General features: G+C 40.0%; 1 protein-coding gene across 1 annotated transcript in view; it reads left to right on the top strand.

Moving 5' to 3' along the window:
• The window catches only part of il1rapl2 (interleukin 1 receptor accessory protein-like 2), a 1327545-nt gene that overhangs the window by 215759 nt on the left and 1103713 nt on the right, over positions 1-8073 (top strand). The gene's annotated exons all lie outside the window — the stretch shown is intronic.

Raw genomic sequence — 8073 nt, forward strand, 5'->3', positions numbered from 1 at the left:
AGTCTTGTCGAATTCAACAAGTCTAAGTTTGTGTGTCTGTTGGTTTGTTTGTTGATACTGTATGTTTGTTTGTTAGTTTGTTGTTTAAATTTGGAGTATTTTTCATCTGATTGGCTTGAAATTTGGACAGAACATGTAGACTGCTTGTGTGCATAAGTCTATGTTTTTTGGAGTGGTTACAATTATATTTACCACTGATAATTGGGTCAAACTTCACAAATTTTGGGAACATTTAAATGAAAAGCCAACTTGTGGTAAACACCAGAATGACAGCCTTTTGTTATATGATGAGAGGTGTTGTGATCTAAACCGGTTCTCTTTGCTTAGTCAAACCCAGGTATCTGTGTGAAATTTCACATCATCTTACATCTGCAGACAAAAAGCAGTATTTTGTTAATAATCATTGTTTGTATTTCCTCGTCGTTGCAACAGGCTTCAGGTAAAATACTTGTGAAGTTTGTCTGGTTTGGTGGTGGGCTGTCAGGAAAAAGCCAAATACTCAGTCTGCCAGTCAAAACAGCATTATTAAGAGTAAAAGTGGAGAAGCTTTTTTCAGCGACTGTTCGGGTTGCCTCCTGCATTGTCCCCAAGGACAGGTGCTGATCCTCCCCGTGCGCACTGCTATGATTTGCCTCCAGACGGAGCACCCTGCTCCACTCAGCCAGTTTGCTCCGTGAATTAATTTGCAATTCATTTCAGTGTCTTTTTCCGAGTACGTGTTGTTCAAATTCATGGACTTTTTCTGCCAAAGTTGTTTGATCCTTGATTGAAAACTTTTAAAATATGACATGTGAGGAGGAAAAACAGAAAACTGACAAAAAGCTTTTGTGTATGGGAAGCCATGAGTGCCACAAATACACCACATTCAGTCACGTATCACCAAGTTGAATCCACTTACTGGTAAAAACCACATAGAGCACGAAGACCTTTCGACAAGACTTGTCAGTGAATCACTGATGTCTGCCTGTTAGCAGATTTATGTCAATACGACAGCACGGATTTTGATGAAATTTTCTCCACAGATAGATATTAGGCCATGGAAGACTCCATTAAATTTTGTAGGTGATCCAGATTCTGGATCAAGATTTCACTTTAAATGGGCTTTGAAGGATTATATCAAAACTACTACACCGATTCTCACCAAATTTCCACCACAGATAGATATTAGGGCATGGAAGACTCCACTGAATTTTGGAGGTGATCCAGATCTGAAATCTGGATTCTGGATGATGATTTCACTTCATATAGACTTTGAAGGATTACATCACAACTACCTTAAACCTACTTCACGGATTCTAACCATATTTGCAACACAGATAGATTTTAGGGCATGGAAGACTCCACTGAATTTTGGAGGTGATCCAGATCCAGATTAGCAGACATCAGAAATCTTGGATTGCTCTTGTTGTTTATTATAATATATGTTTTTATTTATTCAGTTTTGAAAATTAGTTCATTTTTGTGGAAGGGGTAACCTAAAGGTTCTCATTCAGGCCAGTGTTGGAAATCTTCCTTGATCAGGATTCAATCCAGGTTGTTTTCTCACGAACATGGGAAAGTGTGAAGAACTGTTTGTCATATCCGGCTCTTCCTACACACACACACACAATCGCAATACGGCTCACTCTGAAAAGAGATATGTCTGGAAGTGAGAATGTGGGAATGTGTGGACACCAATGCTAACGTGAAACGCCTATTTGGAATTTTAAGTTTAGCAGCACGTAAATCTATCACTAAAAAGTGGCTAAAGCCTGATTCCCCAACAACTGATGATTGGCACAACCTGGTCTATTCAATTTTTATAATGGAAATAATTACAATGTCTAACAGTCTTGAGGGAGATAAATTTGAAAAAATATGGGCTAAATGGAAGGTTTATAATTGTGCTATGAAGGCCCGAGTTTGTTTGATTATGTAACCTGTAATTTTTGTATATGGAACATACTTAAGGACAATACTGTACATCTTGTAGATGTTCTGTGTTAATGTATTTTTTTGTGCAAAATTATTTGAAAATTTCTAAAAAATAAAATTATAAAAAAAAGAGAATGTGGGCGTGTGTACATGTGGATCTGGACATCACAGTGCGGGTGTGTTTGTGTGTGCATCTGTATGTAACAGCGAGGGGGTTGACAGAATGACATAATATCATAACATAGTGATAATTAGGTTGCACTTTATAGTAACTACACATTATTTAGCCATAATTAAACATGAAAAAAAATGTAATAGTGTAACCACAATGCGCAGCTGCTGGCACTGTGTTCCCGCATGCATGAATCATTGCAGCGGCATTGTGCACGCCGGCCCGTCGGCGCGATGTTTCGTGGTTCACTCATACGAGCTGTTCTGACGTGAGTTGCCCTGAGTTGTACATATTTACACTATGTCTGAAGGGGCCCTTAAAGGGGAACAGCTCAGATTTATAGGCTTGAGTCAGTTGAAGTTTCATATCTGCTTTTTCTCAGAAAGTCCTTCTCTGCTCCACTCCACCATGATGCTGTGTAAATAGACATACAAAATGGTAAATAGACTGCATTTATATAGTGCTTTTCCATCTACATCAGACGCTCAAAGCACTTTATAATTATACCTCACATTCACCCATTCACACAAACACCGATGTCAGGGTGCTGCCATGCAAGGTGCTCACTACACACCGGGAGCAACTTGGGGATTAAGGTCCTTGCCCAAGGGTCCTTACTGATTTTCTAGTCAGGCTGGGGTTTGAAATGAGGATCCTCTGGTCTCAAGCCAAATGCTTAACCACCAGACCAAATACAAATCTTGCCCTGTTCCTAGATTCTCCAAATGTAATGAGAAAAGAATGTAACTCTTTCAGAGTTGTCGTGTGTGTCTTGGTGGCTTCCCTCAGTCTTTTTTTGAACAGTCACTCAGTTTTTGAGAGACTGTCTACTCCACATAGATTTACCATGGTATATCATACTGTATGTATTTCTTAATAATTGATATAAATGAAGTCCAAGACATAGTCAATGATTTGAAAATGTACAGGTAACCATAACTTGATTTGTCTAAAGTAACCCCATTGTAAAGAAGAACATTTATGCCTTGTAATCTTCTTCACATTGATTTAAATGTTAGAATGATGAGCAGCTCTAAATACTTGACGCAAGAGCGTTTTTCATAAATGGAGGAATATCTGACAAAGTATTCTTTGTGCCGTATGAAATGTCATTTCCCTTTCACAGCCGGAGATGTGCTGCAGCACAGTGAAAACAGTTAAACCAGTTGGACTTTGATGAACAGATTCTCTCACTATGGCAAAATTGACGTATAATTAAAATAAAATTAAGATAAAATAAATATTACCCCATATTGACTTAACTGCAGAGCAAAGCCTATTAAATAATAATGATGGTGATAATAAGCGAAGTGCGCATCTCGGGCCGCGTGGTGCATTATGGGTATGCTAAATTTTTTTGGCTACCAATCCACATTCAAAGATGACCGAAAGCAGTGAGGAGTGCTATGATTTGGACCATTTCAACCGCTGGAAAGTTAATGATTTAAAGCATTTTTGTATGCTCTGCAGATTGCCTGTTACAACCATGTGTGTGCTACATCGGTACAGAAACTACCGTTGGTGCTGACAAAGGAGGAAGAGAGATTTGCTGTCGAAAATGACGACCAGTCCTTGTTGATAGTTGGAGACAAACACATTTCTGTCACCTTGAAGGCAACTGACGGATGATTAGACGAAGTCCAGAGTCTGAAACTGTGGATATTGCAGAATATTTGCTAAGCAGGGATGAGAAATCGCTACTCCACCGGCTTCGTAATGACTACAAGGAAGGTGGGTCTCACATATAACCTCTTTGGTGTCACGTTTGTTTTGATAAGTTGACAGACATACAATGATATGTGCATGCATGCAGTTTGTTTATAGAACATGTCAATATTACAATATTACGCGCCATGTCATTCATGGCGCGACATTACAGTCATAAGCCAATGCACAAAAATGGCGCCATCAACCACATTATAATTCAGCACGGTTGCAGGATATTGACAAAATAAATGTGTGCAAGAAACTTACAATTTTAGTCCATCTGTTATGTCCGTCTGGATCTTACTTTTCTGTGGGGAAATTGTGTAGAATGAACGGAGGCTTACAACCACATTACTTCTTCTTTCTGTCTTTGGGTGGACTCAGCGGAGCCTTGCAATCGTGTGTTTTCAGCCACCTTTCAAGCTTATAAATTCCATTGAAGCATTTGAAAACAGCACAATGTGCACCTGTCATTACTGTATGTGTCGCTTAAAGCTTAAAACCTTCGAAACAATCCCTGTAAGCCTTAAGTTTCACAGTCTGCTAATGCTACTGTATACGAAATTCAATGGTAGCGGTGTGTGTTTTTGGTAGCTGGAATTTTTGACCCCGTTTGACCCACGCATGCGCAGATGTGTTGCGCACTTCACTTAGTGTTTCCTTACCCCCCCCCCCCCCCCCAAAAAAAAGTATCTGAATGTAGCCCTTCTCAAAAAAAAAAAAAAATGCTCAAACTGTCTGGTGTCTATTCATGATTAATTACACTCAACAAAAATATAAACACAACACTTTTGGTTTTGCTCCCATTTTGTATGAGATGAACTCAAAGATCTAAAACTTTTTCCACATACACAATATCACCATTTCCCTCAAATATTGTTCATAAACCAGTCTAAATCTGATAGTGAGCACTTCTCCTTTGCTGAGATAATCCATCCCACCTCATAGGTGTGCCATATCAAGATGCTGATTAGACACCATGATTAGTGCACAGGTGTGCCTTAGACTGTCCACAATAAAAGGCCACTCTGAAAGGTGCAGTTTTATCACACAGCACAATGCCACAGATGTCGCAAGATTTGAGGGAGCATGCAATTGGCATGCTGACAGCAGGAATGTCAACCAGAGCTGTTGCTCGTGTATTGAATGTTCATTTCTCTACCATAAGCCGTCTCCAAAGGCGTTTCAGAGAATTTGGCAGTACATCCAACCAGCCTCACAACCGCAGACCACGTGTAACCACACCAGCCCAGGACCTCCACATCCAGCATGTTCACCTCCAAGATCGTCTGAGACCAGCCACTCGGACAGCTGCTGAAACAATCGGTTTGCATAACCAAAGAATTTCTGCACAAACTGTCAGAAACTGTCTCAGGGAAGCTCATCTGCATGCTCGTCGTCCTCATCAGGGTCTCGACCTGACTCCAGTTCGTCGTCGTAACCGACTTGAGTGGACAAATGCTCACATTCGCTGGTGTTTGGCACGTTGGAGAGGTGTTCTCTTCACGGATGAATCCCGGTTCACACTGTCCAGGGCAGATGGCAGACAGCGTGTGTGGCATCGTGTGGGTGAGCGGTTTCTGATGTCAATGTTGTGGATCGAGTGGCCCATGGTGGCAGTGGGGTTATGGTATGGGCAGGCGTCTGTTATGGAGGAAGAACACAGGTGCATTTTATTGATGGCATTTTGAATGCACAGAGATACCGTGACGAGATCCTGAGGCCCATTGTTGTGCCATACATCCAAGAACATCACCTCATGTTGCAGCAGGATAATGCACGGCCCCATGTTGCAAGGATCTGTACACAATTCTTGGAAGCTGAAAATGTCCCAGTTCTTGCATGGCCGGCATACTCACCGGACATGTCACCCATTGAGCATGTTTGGGATGCTCTGGACTGGCGTATACGACAGCGTGTACCAGTTCCTGCCAATATCCAGCAACTTCGCACAGCCATTGAAGAGGAGTGGACCAACATTCCACAGGCCACAACTGACAACCTGATCAACTCTATGCGAAGGAGATATGTTGCACTGCATGAGGCAAATGGTGGTCACACCAGATACTGACTAGTATCCCCCCCCCCCCCCCCCCCAATAAAACAAAACTGCACCTTTCAGAGTGGCCTTTTATTGTGGGCAGTCTAAGGCACACCTGTGCACTAATCATGGTGTCTAATCAGCATCTTGATATGGCACATCTGTGAAGTGGGATGGATTATCTCAGCAAAGGAGAAGTGCTCACTATCACAGATTTAGTCTGGTTTGTGAACAATATTTGAGGGAAATGGTGATATTGTGTATGTGGAAGAAGTTTTAGATCTTTGAGTTCATCTCATACAAAATGGGAGCAAAACCAAAAGTGTTGCATTTATATTTTTGTTGAGTGTATGTGACTAAGTCAACCATAACTGTCTGGTGCCCAAGGGAGGAAAAGAAAATAAATTTAGAGGAGGAAAACAGGACCAGACCAGGTACAGTAAAAATAACATGAAACACAAATTATATTTTTACATTGCATTGCATCAGTGTTAACGTGCCTTCAGCGATGGTTTGCTTATTCCTAACTCCTAAGGCATTTTCCAGTGAGGTTTGCCTAAAGTGACCTAACCCAAAATAAACTGTTTCAATGGGGTGGGAAAAGCTGGTTATAGAGGCTTTGAGCGGAGTTTCTCCACATCACTTCAACATGCATTGATTGTCTCAGGGGTTAGGGGAAAGAACACACGGACATTTTGTTCATGGTTAGAGTTAGGAGAAGGGGTAGGGCTTGAAATAGTAAAATAAAAAAAAAATCTTGCCTAGGGTGCACAGTTGGATAGGGTCTGTGTACCAAGCATACATGTCAACCCCTTTGAGGGTCCACCTGTATAACCAAGTGAGAAAATCCATAAAATCAGCACAAAATCCTTATAACCTCCAAATCGCACCAAAATCTGTTTTATTACAGTACACACAACCGCATAGCGGTATCACATAACTGGGTTTTTGTCCACATATTATGAGTTGCCACAATGACATTAAAGTCAGCATCATTAGTATTTCCTCCACAGTTGAATTTCAAACAATAGAGATTTAGTATTCATGCGTCAAGCTGAATTTTATAGAACTGAATGTGCCAAATTTAGTTATTTTTTACAGAAACAAGAACTGTGTGTCACTAGTGGAAATACATTAATAAATTCATGAAAAATAAATCTAATATAATGAACAAAATAAAACATACCTCAGAACTTCATCAAGTGTATCGAAAATCGCCTCGCCAGTGCCGATGTTGCAGACTGGCATGTCGATGATCCTCGACTTCGCCCCTGTGTTTATTAGGGATGGGTATTGATAAGATTTTATCGATTCCGCTTATCGATCCGATTACTTATCCATACCTCTTGTGATTTTTTTTTTTTTTGTGTGTGTGTGTGTACTAAAAGTAGGCTTTACAGGTTTTCTGTGTCAGCGTGTCAAAGAGCTTTTTCTTATCGTGCACCCGCTCTGTGGAACGGTCTTCCTGCGACCGTGAGGCAGTTGGAGTCTGAGGACATTTTTAAGTCAAGCCTTAAAGCCTATTTCTATTCTCTTTCTTATGAATAGTTTTTATTTTTTATGTTTTATTCTTTTACTTCTGTTTTTAATTATGTATTTTAATTTTTTTATTTTTATTTATTTATTTTTATTTTTTATGTTGAACTGTTCTATGTGAGGTGCCTTGAGATGGCTTTTGTTGTGATTTGGCACTTTATAAACCAATTAAATTGAATTGAACAACATTTTATTGAGTCTTAAAGTAAACATAATAAACTCTACATGGTGGATCCTTGATCTCTGGACATAAATAGAAATAAACAAAATCTGTAGGTTTCGTCAAAAGCATTTCCTTTCAGACATTTTGGCATGAATATCTTTCCATATATCTGAGTTGAGCTCTTACAGCTGGCTGTGCTGTATCAGCAACATTTTAATTCATAAAGAACACAGGACGTCTCATTTTGGGAAGAAAAAAAAGTTTTAGTTTATTGTAGTTTATTTACTGTATCACAGCATTTGGAAAGAGGTGTCATTTTATTTAAAGTGGCAATTTTGTGTCAACGGAACAGAGGACGATTCTTGTTTCTTGACTACAACATGACAAGAGTCCCAGTTAGTGACTTTAATCCACATGACTCACAATATTTTAATGGCTTTGAGAGGAGTTAAGAAGCGGACTTGCTACTTCTGAAGAGCAGCGAATCAAAGAACCACGAGCCAGTGGTTCGAAGCATTGCTTTAATGGCTCACGCATCAA

This window comes from Thalassophryne amazonica, chromosome 11, assembly GCF_902500255.1.
Source record: "Thalassophryne amazonica chromosome 11, fThaAma1.1, whole genome shotgun sequence".
NCBI lineage: Eukaryota > Metazoa > Chordata > Actinopteri > Batrachoidiformes > Batrachoididae > Thalassophryne > Thalassophryne amazonica.